At 48.9% G+C, this 18,232-nt stretch overlaps 1 protein-coding gene across 1 annotated transcript in view; it reads left to right on the top strand.

Annotated features, from left to right (window-relative positions):
• The first annotated feature begins 642 nt into the window (after nucleotides 1-642).
• The window catches only part of P2RY6 (pyrimidinergic receptor P2Y6), a 40,409-nt gene continuing 22,819 nt past the window's right edge, over nucleotides 643-18,232 (top strand). Inside the window, exon 1 of the mRNA XM_081002251.1 lies at nucleotides 643-741. The gene's annotated coding sequence lies outside the window, so the exon portion shown is untranslated. The remainder of the gene's footprint in view (nucleotides 742-18,232) is intronic.

Here is an 18,232-nt window from a genome sequence, read left to right as displayed (position 1 = left end):
CCCACAGCGCCACAGGGTTATAAAGACTAGGACTAGCCGCCTGAGAAACAGTTTCTATCCAAATGTGATTTGGATTTTCAACGTAGTGTAAGGTAGTCTCTATGGGAGTATGTTGTTGTTGTTTAGTCGTTTAGTCGTGTCCGACTCTTCGTGACCCCGTGGACCAGAGCACGCCCGGCACTTCTGTCTTCCTATGGGAGTATATTGTATTTAATTATGGGGTATCAGAGTTTTTAGGGGGTCGACCAGGCTGGGATAGCTGGGATAGCAGCCTTGTTGGTTTTTGAATGTCTGATGTAATTTTTTTCATTTTCGTTGTTCTGTATGGGACAATGACAATAGAGATTATCGTATCGTAATTTAGGGAATTGTGGGTTCAAATCACCCCGCTTCTGAACTCATCCTCCTCCCCTTTTCCAAAGACGCGCGCCCCTAGCATTCCAAAGGGGCTATAGATCAGGTTAGAGGTCCCCGGGATGGACGTGGAGCAGGTGTCAACGGAGGGTGGCGGCTGCAGGAGCGAGGCAGCAGCGGGAGCCTCCGACGGGGCGGGCTTGGAGGGTTGGCCCGGGGCGTGTCTGCCCTCCCTCCCCACCGCCTTCCCTGCTGTCCGCCCCGCGCGCCGCTTCCCGGAGCCAGAGCGCAGCGCAGGTTCCCACGCGCCGGCGAGGAGGCTGCCTCGCGCCTCCAGCCAGGAGAGAGAGAGACCCCTAGCTCGCAGGAAGAGGAGGACACGATCCGGTAAGGCTGCCTGGGAGAGAGAGGGAGAGAGAGGAGGGGAGCCGGACCTCGCCTGGGGCTGCCTGCGTTTGCTTCAGCTGGAAACCCCCCACCCTCTTTGGAGAAGGGTGCGCCAAAGACCTGGGGTTGGGGAAGGTTGGTTGGGTGGGTGCCTTTCCAGAGACGCCCCTTGGGGCTTCCCGGAGGTGCCTTCTGTGGTTCCAAGTCGCTTACAAACTGAGCGTTACGTCTCCATAATTATAATTGATTGACCGATCTTTTTATTAGGCACCTAACTGCAGAAAAGCCTCTTAGACAAAATCAAGAGCCCAAAACGGCATTATTCTCGTTGCTTTGTTAAGAGAGAGACTTGGTGTCAGGACAGCTGCTGGGCTTGCAGAAGGCCCTGGGTTCAGTCCTGGAGATCTCCAGTTCTAAGAGGGTCAAGGGATGGGAGATAGCTCTGTCTCTTTGCCTGAGACCCTGAAGAGAGTAGATTGGCACCCCCAAGCTGGTCAAGGATTCGAGCTTCCTCTTATTGGTGGAGCACCTGCTCTGACTGCAGAACGTCTCAGGTTCAAGGTCTGGCATCGACTACGGCTTCAGGGATCAGGCAGTAAGTAATGGGGGAAGACCACCCATCCGCCATGCTCCAGGTTGAGACCATGGACAGCTGCAAGCGGTCTAGAAGGCAGCTCCTTACATTCTGTGACCACCACACCCCCTCCTGCCATTTTTGGATTCAATAGGCAAATGGTCTGATCTGGGCTTCTCATATCCCAGTCTTGGTTGAACATCTGTCCAGCATCTCCCCTGAAAAGGGGAGCCACGCTGGTGGGAACTGCCTCTCTCAGAGACCCCCAAAGCCCTCCAGAGTGAACCCTGCTAGACAAAACAGACCAATAGCCTGCTGACCTGGTTCGTCATAGGTTTTGGACAGTCTTTCTGGTTTTTCGTGGGGGGTTTTTTGCACAGAAATTTGATGCCACCGTTGCCAAATGAATTTAACAGCTTTAAAGCTGTATTGAAGTGCCAAGCTATGTGATGTCAGAAAATCTGATCGCAAAGCCCCTCTGTCTTTTTCTCTACTTGAAGGGAGAGGAGGGGAGCTGTGGGGACCAGGGGGTTAACCCTTTCCCCTCCTGACTACTATTAACTCTGGGTTTGGTTTGGTTTCAAGGCAGGTGTTGTTGTTTTCGTTTAGACGTTTAGTCGTGTCCGACTCTTCGTGACCCCCTGGACCAGAGCACGCCAGGCACTCCTGTCTTCCACTGACTCCCGCAGTTTGGTCAAACTCCTGCTGGTAGCTTTGAGAACACTGTCCAACCATCTTGTCCTCTGTCGTCCCCTTCTCCTTGTGCCCTCCATCTTTCCCAACATCAGGGTCTTTTCCAGGGAGTCTTCTCTTCTCATGAGGTGGCCAAAGTATTGGAGCCTCAGCTTCACGATCTGTCCTTCCAGTGAGCACCCAGGGAGTACCTGTTTCTTCATTGCAGCTGGAAGGAAGGATTTGAATTTGAGAATGGGCACAAGGGAAAGCGTTAAACTCTCCCTCTCTCAAGGGGCCGGTCCTCATGCAACCCACACTGCTGCTTTCAATCGAAGAAAAGGACCTTGAGGGATCTATCTGTTCTCATATATAGATAGCATGCCTCTCTGAGCCTCTGGCTCAACAGCCATCTCAAATCAATACGTAGTCCGTGGAATGCCAAGGGAAGGCACCTTTGAGTTAACTTAACTGAGTTAGACTGTGGAACTCACTGCCACAGGAGGCAATGGTGGCCACCAACCTTGATGCCTGGGTTATACAAATACATGGAGGAGAGGGCCGTTGATGGCTCAAAGCCATAAGGGCTGTGCTTTGCCACCACATGGAAGCAGCAATGCTTATCAGTTTCTGGGAAATGCAGGTGGGAAGAGTTGCTCTCATGCTCAAATCCTGCTTGTGGGTTTCCCTGGTCGGCCACCGTGAGAAGAGGATGCTGGACTAGATGGGCCATTTAGCACTCCTTATGCTCTTCCGTGGAGTTTTCTTGGCAGGGATACTGGAGTGGCTAACCGGTCCGTCTAGTTAAAGCCGTGGTTTTCCCAGTAGTGATGTATGGAAGTGAGAGCTGGACCATAAAGAAGGCTGATCGCCAAAAAATGGATGCTTTTGAATGCTGGTGCTGGAGGAGACTCTTGAGAGTCCCATGGACTGCAAGAAGATCAAACCTCTCCATTCTGAAGGAAATCAGCCCTGAGTGCTCACTGGGAGGACAGATCCTGAAGCTGAGGCTCCAAGACTTTGGCCACCTCATGAGAAGAGAAGACTCCCTGGAAAAGACCCTGATGTTGGGAAAGATGGAGGGCACAAGGAGAAGGGGACGACAGAGGATGAGATGATGGGACAGTGTTCTCGAAGCTACCAGCATGAGTCTGACCAAACTGTGGGAGGCAGTGGAAGACAGGAGGGCCTGGCGTGCTCTGGTCCAGGGGGTCACAAAGAGTCGGACACGACTAAACGACTAAACAACAACAATGCTCTTCCGAGCTGTTAGTTTAGCAAAAGCGCTCTCTTCTCCAAACTCAAACACCATTCGAAATAGCAGCTGAGTGGAATCAGAGTGCTGGGTTATCTAAGGATCGGTATATATGCCTTGTGTTCCTTTGTCTGGTAGTGGATATCATAACAGCCTGGGAGGCAGGGATGGAGGCCAACATATTTTCGAGACGGGGGCAAATTTATGGAGCCCAGCAACCTCTGAAGAGAGAAGAATTACAGTGTGTGGATGCCTGTTACTTAGCACCCACAGAGGCATAACACAATCTATATAAATTTGGAAGCGCTGGGATTTTGGACATTTAGAAGACCCCCCCCCCCAATAGTCAAGATCCCTCATAATCTGCTTAGTAAAACTTTTAGAGAACATGACTGTTTTTCTAGAACTCACCCTGAACACCTTCCTCGTTCTCTTAGAATTGCAATGATGCCCACAGAGTTATGGGGGGGGGGAGCCCTGGAAATAGATGATAGATAGATAGATAGATAGATAGATAGATAGATAGAGGTGAAGGGACCCCTGACCATTAGGTCCAGTCGTGGCCGACTCTGGGGTTGCGGCGCTCATCTCGCTTTACTGGCCAAGGGAGCCGGTGTACAGCTTCCAGGTCATGTGGCCAGCATGACTAAGCCGCTTGTGGAGAACAGCGCACGGAAACACTGTTTACCTTCCCGCCGGCGCGGTACCTATTTATCTACTTGCACTTTGATGTGCTTTCGAACTGCTAGGTTGGCAGGAGCTGGGACTGAACAATGAAACCTCACCCCATCGCGGGGATACAAACCACCCGCCTTCTGATCGGCAAGTCCTAGGCTCTGTGGTTTAACCCACAGCTCCACCCGCGTCCCTCAGATAGATAGATAGATAGATAGATAGATAGATAGATAGATAAAGAAAGAAATTAAAAGTATCTCAGTGCTTTGGTAGTATTGCTTAGTTCAGGAAAGCAAGAAAATGGGAATGGAAGTTTGGGAAATTATGCTAGCATGTCTTGACAGTGGGTCAATCTTCAGACTGGAACTTTGAGTTCACCCACTGAAAGGGATTTGCAATGGATTTGGGAAGCACCAAGGTTTTCAGACAGTGTGTTTTTTAGTTTATGCAATTCTCATAAATTGGACGCTGCCTCTGATAACCTGAAAATAGGACTAGTCGTGGAGATACGAAAAAAGCCCATCACTATTCTCTAAATGCATCCTCTGTCTCAATACAGCGTTTATGTTCTGTAAAAGAATACGAACAACATTAGCAAAACAGCAACCCAAAAAACAAACTGTTCAGTTTATACACGCAGTCTCCCATAGGTGCTAACTCCCTGGGGCCCTGGGTGCCCGAGCACCCACAAAATTCCCCATGAAGGGGCCGGGCACCCAGAAATGTTGGTGCCAGGGCCACGCACGCTGGATGGCACCCAAGGCCGCTGGGCACCAATGATCATGGGGCCAAGTTGGCATTCCTGCATTCTTCACAGCCCCGTGACTCATAATCTTTCACTCTGTTCGGATCATTAAAACACACGTACACATATGTGTCTGTGGTTTTATGCATGCTTTACCCGTGGGTGTGTGGGTGTGTGTTTGAATGAATTCTTGCACTTGGCTGTTGCAAAATTCGGGGAAGCGCAATTTTGGAAGGAGGGTTACGTTCTGGTTTGCGTCTTATTCTGGAAAGTGCAATTTCGTGTGAACTGAATGAAATTTCCTCCGCGTATCCCTCCTTCTCCGGTTGCCCTCCCCCTGGGCTGACCTTGGGGAGCTCAGTCAGTCGATCATGAGACTCTCAAATGGATGGAAAGCCACAAGACTCTTAATCTCAGGGTTGTGGGTTTGAGCCCCATGTTGGGTGAATGATTTCTGCATGGCAGGGGGTTGAGATAGATGATTGTCGTGGTCCCTTCCAACTCTACAATTCTATGATTCCTCTCTCTCTCTCTCTCTCTCTCTCTCTCTCTCTCTCCTTCCCTCCCTCCCTCCCTCCCTCGCATTCCTGCTTTCCCTGCCTCTTCTGCATCTCCTCCTACTCCTCCTTTCAACTCCCTTCTCAAGCAAAGCTTTATTTTGCACTTCCATTAGCATTCCTCTGGCTGCTTCTCCATCTCAGAAAGGACTTTCTCTTTTCTCTTTCGAGCAATCCTTGACCAGCGCAATATTGATGTGAAATTGATGCATTAGTACAGGGGCCGGCAACCTAAGGCCCATGGGGGTCATTTAACCGGCCCATAATAATAATAATAATTTATTATTTATACCCCGCCCATCTGGCTTGGTTTCCCCAGCCATTCTGGGTGGCTTCCAACAAAGTATTAAAATACCGTAGTCTGTTAAACATTAAAAGCTTCCCTAAACAGGGCTGCCTTCAGATGTCTTCTAAAAGTCTGGTAGTTGTTCTTCTCTTTGACATCTGGTGGGAGGGCATTCCACAGGGCGGGTGCCACTACTGAGAAGACCCTCTGCCTGGTTCCCTGTAACTTGGCATTAGGTCCAGTCGTGGCCGACTCTGGGGTTGCGGCGCTCATCTCGCTTTACTGGCCGAGGGAGCCGGCGTACAGCTTCCAGGTCATGTGGCCAGCATGACTAAGCCGCTTCTGGCAAACCAGAGCAGCACACAGAAACGCTGTTTACCTTCCCACTGGAGTGGTACCTATTTACCTACTTGCACTTTGAGGTGCTTTCGAACTGCTAGGTTGGCAGGAGCAGGGACCAAGCAACGGGAGCTCACCCCGTCGTAGGGATTCAAACCGCCAACCTTCTGATCGGCAAGTCCTAGGCTCTGTGGTTTAACCCACAGCGCCACCCGCGTCCCTTATAAGGGAACTTACCAGGAATGTAATATTGAGAGGCTTAAACAAGCCTGCAACCACCAATCTGGTGTGCGTTTAAAAGGGGAATGTGAAACTCTGCTAAGTTATAGAAATTGCAAGCGCAAGTTATTATTATTATTAAACAATATATCCTCTCCTGCCTCTCTGAACAGGAAGCACAAAGGGGCTCCCCCCCCCCCATGCAACCCTGTGCACCTTCCCAAAAGTTGCTTTGGGGTGGGGTCAGGAGACACACACCCCTCCAGGACAGTAGGCAGGGATGGAATGGGAGATGGTTCTGTCCGGGAAGAAGAAATGCTTTCAAGGGCAGAACTATCTGCTTAGTGCTGCACTGAATTCCACCCTGTATTTATTTACATTCCTTGCCCTTCTTCCGAAAGTTGCTCAGGGCTATCACCTTTGGTCAGTCACAGTCTCTCAGCCTAACCTGCCTCGCAAGGTTGTTGTAAGGATAAAGTAGAGACAGGGAGAAAGGGTGCCTGCCACTCTGAGCTCCTTGGAGGAATGTTGGGATAGAAACGTAATAACAACTAATAAATATGTTGTTGTTGTTGTTTAGTCGTTTAGTCATGTCCGACTCTTCGTGACCCCATGGACCAGAGCACGCCAGGCACTCCTGTCTTCCACTGCCTCGCGCAGTTTGGTCAAACTCATGCTGGTAGCTTCGAAAACACTGTCCCACCATCTCACCCTCTGTTGTCCCCTTCTCCTTGTGCCCTCCATCTTTCCTAACATCAGTGTCTTTTCCAGGGAGTCTTCTCTTCTCATGAGGTGGCCAAAATATTGGAGCCTCAGCTTCACGATCTGTCCTTCCAGTGAGCACTCAGGGCTGATTTCCTTCAGAATGGATCGGTTTGATCTTCTTGCAGTCCATGGGACTCTCAAGAGTCTCCTCCAGCACCATAATTCAAAAGCATCCATTCTTTGGCGATCAGCCTCCTTTATGGTCCAGCTCTCACTTCCATACATCACTACTGGGAAAACCATAGCTTTTGACTATATGGACCTTTGTTGGCAAGGTGATGTCTCTGCTTTTTAAGATGCTGTCTAGGTTTGTCATTGCTAATAAATATACACATCGATAATTAAACAAAACTAGGAAAACTTTTAAAAAAAACAATTAAAACATCTAAAAATATTATTATTATTATTATTATTATTAATAATAAAAATTATTTGCAGCTGTCATGTAAGTTTGGGCTTCCAACAGCTTCCAGCACGTGGATAAAAATTAAAAGGTTTGGCAATAAACATCAGCACATATGAATAATTCAGTTCCAACAATTCGGTGAATAGGTACGATTTGAACGATTTAGCAGCTCGTTAAGTTTTAATTGTACAACAGATTGACGCCAGTATTGTCAAATATTAACAAATAAGTTCTCCAAGGTATAAATTGATCTGCAAGGATCTAGAGGGCTGCATAAATAACAGCAAAATGCACGACACTAATACGAAATTATAAGCTATTCTTCCTCTTTTCTGCCTAAATTCACTGTGCGGTAAAAACCACCCATACCCACCTGTTCCCTGCCTGGTGGTAGCAACTGGGTCGATGACTTTAAAGTGATTGTGTCCACTAATTGTTAGTGGGACCAAGGGGGAAGAAATGTTGAAAAGGATCGTTCGGCAGAATGTGTGCAAATACTTAAAAGTACAGGTATCTGGTGGGTTCAGATTCCTAAGCTGTGCTGGGAAGAGCTTTGTTTACGCAATTGTGTGTTAACCCTCATTGATCGGTGCAGAGACGCAAAGCCATTCCCCTTCTTTTCATAAGATCTGTCTAATGGTTTCTTTGCTGCTGCTATTTGGGTGTAGCCCAGAGCTGGAAATAGCCAAGAAGGAAAAAGGAAAGAAGGTTTAGAAGCCTATTACTTTTCGAAGAAATCAACTGGGGCCTGGAGGGGCTAATTGGTAGATGTTTTCAATTAAGTCTATTCATCATAAATACCGCTCGTTGTGGGGCGAACAAACAAACAAGGGTGGGTCCTTTGCTTGCACGTCCCATTTGTGGCTTCCCAGAAGCTTCTGTTACAAACGGGATGCTCAGCTCGGCAGACCTGTTAATGTCTTCGAGAGGATTCCCTGATTCTTGTCTAAAGCCGTCCTCTCTTAAAAGCCGTTCGATGTGGGCGGCGTGTCTTTAAAAGCTATGTGCAGGTTCTTGCAGATTTACGAACTGTGATGTCTCGGTCAGGAGCGAGCAGCAATAAATCACACCAATGAGTTGGAGTTAACTCTTTGTTCGCAAAACAGGATCTGCACAGGTGTCAAGGTTTGGTTCAGAAGCAGTCCAGTGCAAAGAAACAGAGTCAGTTGTCAGTGAAGCAGACCCTCCAACATTTCTCTGATGAAAATAAGGATTTCCATAACAACAACAACAACAACAACAACAACAACAACAACAACAACAACCTGCCCATCTGACTGGGTTGTCCCAGCCACTCTGGGCGGCTTCCAACATAAATAAAAACATCATAAAACGTAAAACATTAAAAACCTTCCCTATCCAGGGCTGCCTTCAGATGTCTTCTAAAAGTTGTAGTTACTTATCTCCTTGGTTCTCGGGGTCGCATAGCTCCATACCCTCCAACATTTCTCCGATGAAAAGAAGGACATCTTAAAGAAAAGCGGAACATTCCAGGATCAAATCAGAAACCGGGATAGCTTCTGTAAATTTGGGACACTTGGAGGGTCTGATAAAGTTATTCTTTATTCGAGGCAATGCCTTGAATACAACTCCGCAACCCTTCCCCAGTAGGTCCTGCCCAGGCACCCCCAAACCCGGACCTCCAGATGTTTTGGGACTACAACTCCCATCATCCCTAGCTGGCAGGACCGGTGGTCAGGGATGATGGGAATTGTAGTCCCAAAATATCTGGAGGGCCGAGTTTGGGTGTGCCTGGTCTTGCCACTCTAGAGCAGTTGCCAGAAATGAAGGTGCCTTCCTTCCACCCTTTCCTCCACTGCCAGATGTTTCCCAAGCACACCTTTGGCATCTGTTCTGCTCTCCTCATTATTCTGCACATTCTTGGAGACCAGGGGGGATGGGAGCTTGTCACAGCAGGAGAGGGAGACTCCAGGGATTCTTTGATAGTCTCTTAACCCCCCCCTCCTCTGCTTCAGCCTCAGCATCTGAACTGCTCCCTGTCACAGCTTCCTCCTGCTCACGAAATCCTGTTGTCCCTTCAGCCCCTATCACCTCCTTCCAATCTTCTCCCTCTGACCTGCTGTTGTCCAGCCAGTCCCTTACAACAGGCCTATAATGATTTATTATAATAATTTGTTACTTATACCCCACGCATCTGGCTGGGTTTCTTGGCGGCTCCCAGCAGAATATTATTAATAATAAAGCAGCAATAAAACATCAAACGTTAAAAACTTCCCTAAACAGAGCTGCCTTCAGATGTCTTCTAAAAGTCAGATCATTGTTTATTTCCTTGACATCCAATGGGAGGGCATTCCACAGGATGGGTGCCACTACCGAGAAGGCCTCCCTGTAACTTGGCTTCTTGCAGTGAGGGAACTGCCAGAAGGCCCTCGGCGCTGGACCTCAGGGTCTGGGCTGAACGATGGGGGTTGAGATGCTCCTTCAGGTATACTGGGCTGAGGCCATTTAGGGCTTTAAAGGTCAGCACCAACACTTTGAATTGTGCTCGGAAACCTACTGGGAGCCAATGTAGGTCTTATATGGTCCGGTGTTATATGGTCGCAGCTGCCACTCCCAGTCACCAGTCTAGCTGCCACATTCTGGAATAGTTGCAGTTTCTGGGTCACTTTCAAAGGTAGCCCCATGTCATAGCTGTCAAGTGTCCCTTATTTGAAGGGACAGTCCCTTATTCCAGCGCCATGTCCCGCTGCTGTCCCTTATTGATGGATGTCCCTTAAATGTCCCTTAAATTTCAAAGGAAGCAGCTCCTCTCCCTCCCTCCCTGCCAGCCAGGGAGGAGGGAGGCTCCAACTGTGTTGCTTGGCTGTGTTGCTCACCCAATAAGAAGTCTAAGAACGACTGGGGAGTGGAGCTTCCATGCCTTGTGTGTGGCTAGTTAATGCAAGCTGAGGGTTTTTTTGAATGCTGGACGCCATTTTGTTGCACGTGCTGCTGCAAACTTTGCAGTGCAAAGCCAGGCCGGGGAGCCATCTTAAGTTGAGGCTGCATAGGCCTTGTGGTGCATGTGATTCAGATTCTATTCAGTTGAACCTCTGGTTAGAAAGTTGGTTGGACAGTGTTCACAAAGCTACCAGCATGAGTTTGACCAGACTGCAGGAGGACAGGAAGACTGGAGTGCCTGGAACAGGTGAGGCTGCAGGTCCCTTATTTTGGCTGCTGGTCCCTTATTTTCAAGGCTGCTGGTCCCTTATTTTCAAATCTGTAAGTTGACAGCTATGCCCCATGTAGAGCGCATTGCAGTAGTCCAAGCGGGAGATAACCAGAGCATGTACCACTCTGGCGAGACAGTTTGCGGGCAGGAAGGGTCTCAGCCGGTGTACCAGATGGAACTGGTAGACAGCTGCCCTGTACACAGAATGAGCACAGCAGCTCATCTCCGACAGGTCTTTCCCCCATGAAGCAGTTGTGGTGACTAAATATCCCTGCCTCCCCACAACTGGCCATGTCTCCTTCTCTCCAGGGTGATTTCCAACCAATCAGAGACAGAGACTGCGCCTGCATTCCTCCCTTTGCTCCTCTCACTTCATGCCTCCGCCATGGACCACTTGAAAACTGCTGGAGGTCTGGGTGGACCACTTAATGATTTTTCTTCCTGCAAGAAGCTGGAACGTGTGCAGAGGAGGGTGATCAAGATGCTCAAGGGTCTGTTAACCAAGCCTTATAAGGAACAGTGGAGGGAGTTGGGGATGTTTATCCTGGAGAACAGGAGGTATGATAGCCATCTTCAAAAATCTGATGGGCTGCCCTGTGGAAGATAGAGCAAGCTTGTTTTCTGTTGCTCAAACCAATGTATTCAAGTTAGTAAGAAGGAGATTCCGACTCAAAATCAGGAAGAACTTAAAATAACAGAAATTAAATGTGCCTTTGGCTTGTTTGTAATGTTTAGAAAGATGAGCAAAATGGATTTTTTTACTTCTGTTGTCTAGTCATCTAGTACAACCTCCTGCAATGCAGGAATCTCAGCTGAAGCATCCACTTTCAAATACAGTGGTACCTTGGTTCTCAAACGCCTTGGTACTCAAACAACTTGGAACCCAAACACTGCAAACCCGGAAGTAATTGTTCCGGTTTGCGAACTTTTTTCGGAACCCAAACGTGCTCCGTTTTGAGTGTTATGCTTCCAATCTGAGTGCCGCACTCCTGTATTGAGTTTTACGCTGCGGTCTGTATGTTTTTGCTATTTATTTTGTGTTTTTGTTTTCGCGGCTCTTTTTGTTTTGTTTTTGTGACTGTGTGAAACCCAGTTCAGCTACTAATTGATTGATTGACGGCAGTTCATTGTTTATTGCTTTCATTTTATGGTTCAGTGGTCCCGTTCGATGGTAAAAGTCATGTTAAACTGCTGTTTTAGGGGTTGTTTTTAAAAGTCTGGAACAGATTAATTCATTTTGCATTACTTTCTGTGGGAACGCTCGTCTTGGTTTTGGAACGCTTTGGGTTTAGAACGGACTTCTAGAACGGATTAAGTTTGAGAACCAAGGAACCACTGTAGCTCTTACTGTCAGAAATTTCTTCCTGATGAAACCCTTAAAAACTGGCTGGCCAGTGGGTGGGGGTGACTCCAGTGGGCTGCCCCTCCCTGGGCGGCGATGGGGAACACTCCACCACTGACTGTGAGAACGGGGCTGGAGAAAGTGGAAACTGCTCTCCTCAGGCAGGTTTGCCTTATGTTCTTATGTTCTTAAGGAGTTTGGAGAACAGGGCTTTAGGCAGAAAGGAAATCCCGCTGTGTGTTCTGTTTCCCAGAAAGAATGTTGAGAATTAAAAGGCAGTTGGAAGTCAGCAAGTAATTAAAATTCTTCCGGGGGTGAAAGTTATGGGTAATAAAGAGGCTCTTTAAGTCCAGCGGAGCAGACAGGCCCGCCGTCAACCGTTGGCGCGTGAAAGTCGAACCCTGGCAAATTTTACATGGGCAGCAAGGGACGGACAGGAGGGGCGTCAATCAACCCTTGGAGTGCTTGCTACCTCTGTGTTGCAGGTGTCGGTTCAGCTATCCACATGGCATTCCCCGGAAAAGTGCAATCATCGGAGCGCAAAGTAACGAGGCTCTGATGTCGCTCCTTCAAGCTTTAATTGATTAAATCGCTGCAATTAATCAACTGGGGTTTGATTGCAAGTTCAGGTCTGATTAATGACTTGGCTGATGAAAAGCAAAGACTCGGGGGGAGTGTTTCCTAAATTTCCAGTACCTAAGGCACAGAGGTGCCCCCCCCTCGAATTAAAAGTGGGAGGGTACTTTTGAGCCATTTGGGGCCATCATTGTTGTTGTTGTTTAGTCGTTTAGTCATGTCCGACTCTTCGTGACCCCATGGACCAGAGCACGCCAGGCACTCCTGTCTTCCACTGCCTCCCGCAGTTTGGTCAAACTCATGTTGGTAGCTTCAAGGACACTGTCCAACCATCTCGTCCTCTGTCGTCCCCTTCTCCTTGTGCCCTCCATCTTTCCCAACATCAGGGTCTTCTCCAGGGAGTCTTCTCTTCTCATGAGGTGGCCAAAGTCTTGGAGCCTCAGCTTCAGGATCTGTCCTTCCAGCGAGCACTCAGGGCTGATTTCCTTCAGAATGGAGAGGTTTGATCTTCTTGCAGTCCATGGGACTCTCAAGAGTCTCCTCCAGCACCAGAATTCAAAAGCATCCATTCTTCGGCGATCAGCCTTCTTTATGGTCCAGCTCTCACTTCCATACATTACTACTGGGAAAACCATAGCTTTTACTAGACGGACCTTTGTTGGCAAGGTGATGTCTCTGCTTTTTAAGATGCTGTCTAGGTTTGTCATTGCTTTTCTCCCAAGAAGCAGGCGTCTTTTAATTTCGTGACTGCTGTCACCATCTGCAGTGATCATGGAGCCCAAGAAAGTAAAATCTCTCACTGCTTCCATTTCTTCCCCTTCTATTTGCCAGGTAGGTGATGGGACCAGTGGCCATGATCTTCGTTTTTTTGATGTCTGGATACATAATAATAATAATTTTATTTATTTATTTATACATACCCCGCCCATCTGGCTGAGTTTCCCCAGCCACTCTGGGCGGCTCCCAATCGAGTGTTAAAAACAATACAGCAGTCAATATTATAAACTTCCCTAAACAGGGCTGCCTGGCTGAAATCCTACCGAATGCATGGCTGAAATCCTACCGAAATCTGAACGGAGATATCGAGGGGGAGAGGCAGGCCTGTGTGAAAGGTCGCTGGTGGTTTTCGAAAGATATACAGAAGGTCCTAAATTTAATCTCCAGTAGCATCTCCAAGTAGAAAGAATCCTACCTGAAACCTCAGAGTCACTGCCAGTTGGGACAGAAGACTCGGCTAGTTGTACCAATGCCATCACCTTCCTATGTCCCCAAAATTGCTGCAGCTGGTCTTGTTTTGAATGGGAGAACTGGGGGGTAGGGGATATTTCAAAATCGCCCATTCCGGTACATGTTAGGCAAAATTCACCTGGTAAGTTTCCATGAGGGATATTTTTTTTTTAAATGCAAACCTGATGCGCAGAACTGAACTCAGATTGGAAAGATGCAAATCGGGAGAGATTTGCACTCCGCTGGTTGCTCTCCAATCCCTCCCCATCCTAGTCCTTCGCCCTCCTTGCTCCCTTTGGGTCTGTCAAGGCTGCAGCGCCGACAGTGGAGGCCACAACTGGCAGAGTTTCCCCTCTCGGGATCTAGACTCCAGACATAACAAACCGTTCCTTTTCAGCCACCCTGTCAAGTGGCCAATCTCCCTCGCATTCCTCCCTCTCTGGCATCATCTAGCACCTCCTGGCTTCAAGGTCTGTGGCATTTTCTTCCGAGTGGTTCTCCCGCCAGCCCCTTGCTCTCTCGGTTCCTTCTCACCTCTGCCCTTCCTTGCCATCCCTGGCCTCCACTGCAAATGCTTCCAAATGCGGTTTTTTGCCATAATGTACGCAAGCTTGCAAAGCAGTTTCTGTGGGAATGTTCCGAGTGGCAGGAGATGATATATTGTTTATTCATATCCTTCCTAACTTGCGCTAGCAAGTTCCTTTACTTAACAGAGTTACATTCCCCTTTTTACATCCACAGCAAATGTCTGGTTGCAGGCTCGTGTGAGCCTCTCACTACAGTGAACCCTCTAGTTACGTACCACTCTGGATATGTAACTTTCGGGTTATGAACGTGGCAAACCTGGAAGTGTATACTTCCGGGTGTCACCGTGCACGCATGTGCAGAAGCACTCTGTGCGCAGTGCGCGCGTGCAGAAGCACTCAATTGTGCCATGCGTGTTTGCAGAAGCGGTGCCTCTGCCTACGGAGTTTTTGGGTTGCGGACAGACCCCCGGAATGAATTTAATTCATATCCGGAGGGTCCACTGTATTATACAATTCAGTCTGTCTCAGATTGAATTGTATGTTCCTGGTAAGTTTCCTTGTAAAGGTAAAGCAACCCCTGACCACTAGGTCCAGTCGTGACTGACTCTGGGGTTGCGGCGCTCATCTCGCTTTATTGGCCGAGGGAGCCAACGTACAGCTTCCGGGGCATGACTAAGCCACTTCTGGCAAACCAGAGCAGCGCATGGAAACACCGTTTACCTTCCCGTCAGAGTGGTACCTATTTATCTTCCCGTCAGAGTGGTACCAGGGGGTTGGACTAGATGACCCTGGGTCCCTTTCCAACTCCACAATTCTATGATTCTATGACCATTGTCCTGATCCTGCAAGCACTTCTTATGCTTTTATGTTCCTAACTTAATATGATCCTGGCATCTCTGTTCTGCCTTTCTTTTCTTTCTTTCTTTCTTTCTTTCTTTCTTTCTTTCTTTCTGGTTTTGTTTTCTCTGCTGCAAACAATTTCCCTCCTGTGTCAGTCAACCAGTTTGACTGGTTTGGGTTCCTCCGGTGGCATGAAAGCAGAGGAGCTCCGGGGGGGCTGGATCTCTCTGGGAACTGGGAACACGACCCCCTCTTTCCACACCGCGCCCCTGCGAAAGCGAGTCAGGGGCTGGCGACTTGTGCATAAGGCGCCGTGATCCTACTGTCAGTGCAAAATCTCAGCTGTGGGAGGCAGGTTCCAATGGGGTTTTGGTAACTGAGCAGGTTATTGAGCAAGGACTATACAGAGCTTCCTGGCAGGGCTGGGAGCCCAGGGCAGTTGTCTCCTTGCACAAGGTGGAGAGAGGAAGCAGGAACTCCCCCCCCCCCCCAGGTAGGAGCTTTACTTTAAGGGATAAAAAGGTAAAGGGACCCCTGACCATTAGGTCCAGTTGTGGCCGACTCTGGGGTTGCGGCGCTCATCTCGCTTTAGTGGCCGAGGGAGCCAGTGTACAGCTTCCGGGTCATGTGGCCAGCAGGACTAAGCCGCTTCTGGCGAACCAGAGCAGCGCACAGAAACGCCGTTTACCTTCCCGCCAGAGCGGTACCTATTTATCTACTTGCACTTTGACGTGCTTTCGAACTGCTAGGTTGGCAGGAGCAGGGACCGAGCAACGGGAGCTCACCCCATCTGCTTTTCGCCCCTGGGCAATTCGGCTCCAGGGACCACGCATTCACTCCATAAGACGCACAGACATTTCCCCTTACTTTTTAGGAAGAAAAAAGTGTGTCTTATGGAGCGAAAAATACGGTATATTGCTGGCGGACATGTGGCTTCCTTCCCAAGCCCCCGTGGGAAGAGAGCGATCCCCACAGAGGCTTGGGAAAAGGTCGACAACTCTGGGAAATGCGGTGCTGAAGGGATCTTTGCACCATGGCCCTGGATATACTTAAGACAGCCCTGTTTTCTACTTAGCTACGGACCCTACGCTTTCCGTTCTCTGGTAGACTGTCCCTGATTCTCCATCTCATATCTAGGCATATCATATCAGTGGAAATCTGCCTGACCCTCCTCGTAGCCCGATGGATGAAGCCGTCCTCGGGGGGCTGGCGTTTGAGAAGAATAACCCCCCCTTACCGTCTTAATTTTACCGAAATCTCCCGATAAACTCAGAAAAACGGGTGCCTAATGCATCCTTCCAGCGAGGGCTGCGGTCTGATTGCTCCTTCCGGGCTGCAGGAACTTCGGAAAGTGGAAGCCGCCGCTTGGTCAACTTGCGAGTCTGGGGGGGGGGGTTGCGGTTTCTCCCCCCCTCTCCTCGCCTGCCCACAGCGCTGAGTGCAGCCAGCCCCTGCCGCACGTAATGGATGAGTCTCGAGCTCAGAAGAAAAATCGATAAATCTCTTTGCTTCGCTGCGCAACCTGTCGAGAGGCTATAAAAGAGGCTCTGCGGATTGATTCATCAGCTAATGTTTGCAAAGTGCCTGGAAGATATCATCACACACCCCCCCAACCCAGTGCCTTTTTTTAAAAAAAGAGAGAAAAAGCAGAAAAGCCATTAGGGAAAGAGTAATTCCTTGTATCGAAGCAAAAAACCCAGTCTCAGAAAGATGCAGATTTCAGCAGTTCTGTGTGGACCAGCTATTATCTGTTTGTTCACCGCTGAGAGAGAGAACTTTTTTGGGGGGGCGGATGCTTCAAGATGGGTGTCTGTTGTAAGATCTTATGTGCTGAAGAACCTCAAAGCAATGGCCAATCTAGAGAAGCATCCCGTACACACCGTGGCCAATCAGATGTCCGCAATCAGGATTCGAACACAAGATCAACTCTTCCCTCCTGTGGTTTCCACCAGCGGCTATTCAGAACCATTGCTGCCTCTGACTGTGGAGTCTGAGTGTAGCCATCACAGCTAGTGGCCGTCGATAGCCCACAAATTTGTCCAATCTTCCATTAGTTGGTGTCCGTCACTGTGTCTGGTGGGAGAGAGTTCCGCAGTTCAACTCTGTGCTGTGTGAAGAAGGACTTTCTTTGATCTGAAACTTCCAGCAGTCAGCTTTGTAAGCTGTCCACGAATTCTAGGTTTAAAAAAAGGTGAAGGACCCCTGGATGGTTAAATCCAGTCAAAGGCGACTTTGGGGTTGCAGTGCTCATCTCGCTTTCAGGCCGAGGGAGCCAGCGTTTGTCCACAGACAGCTTTCCGGGTCATGTGGCCAGCAGGACTAAACCGCTTCTGGTGCAACGGGACACTGTGACAGAAACCAGAGCGCATGGAAATGCTGCTTACCTTCCCACCGGAGTGGTACCTGTTTATCTACTTGCACTGGTGTGCTTTTGAACTGCTAGGTTGGCAGGAGCTGGGACCAAGCATCTACACGTTGTTGGCATCAAAATCCCAGTCTGCATTCCCCACCCCACCCTGTTTAAACTTCATTTACCCTTTGACAGGAAATCTGCCAAGTTTTGAAGAAGAAAAACGTCACCAGTGGCCTGTTTGCAAGGGAAGATAATCACTGGGGCAAAGCAGGGCAGAGACCTACCATAATTATTTTTCTAGACCCCAAAATTCGGAATGGTGGCTCCGAAGTCCATTGATTGTGCAGAAGGACTTGAGTTCAGTGGCAGGTCACAGGCCTTGCATGCAGAAGGCTAGCTCTGAGATACCGGACAGCCACTGGCAGTCAATGTAACCAATACGGAACTAGATGCCCAAGCGATTTAACTCGATAGAATGCTGCTTCCCTGTGCTGGGTTCTTGGCTGTAATACAGCAGAGACGTGCTCACTTTCTGAAACACGAGGTTGAGAGCAACTAAGGTGCTGGGCTGTTTTTGGCCTCGCTGGCGAAACCGCAGTCTGGACATTTGTCCGCTGCAAGAGCATTTCCTCTTTTCCTCTGTCTTTTGGTTAGGAGCTTGCATGTGGCGTCTGCATGCAGAAGGGGAGAGAGGATTCCCACCCCTTTTTGAAGATGGTGACAACACTTGCCTTCAAGTCTGCAGGAAACTCACCGACATTGGCAAAGGAAAGGCGCTTTACAGTGGTGCCCTGCAAGACGAATGCCTCGCAAGACGAAACACTCGCTAGACGAAAGAGTTTTCCGTTTTTTGAGTCGTTCCGCAAGACGAATTTCCCTATGGGCTTGCTTCGCAAGACGAAACGTCTTGCGAGTTCTTGCGAGTTTGTTTCCTTTTTCTTAAAGCCACTAAGCCGTTAAT

Source organism: Podarcis pityusensis, assembly GCF_964106645.2.
Source record: "Podarcis pityusensis genome assembly, chromosome: 4".
In the NCBI taxonomy this organism is placed as follows: Eukaryota; Metazoa; Chordata; class Lepidosauria; order Squamata; family Lacertidae; genus Podarcis; species Podarcis pityusensis.
The sequence above is the reverse complement of the archived record's forward strand: the minus strand, read 5'-3'. Positions and strand labels throughout refer to the sequence as shown.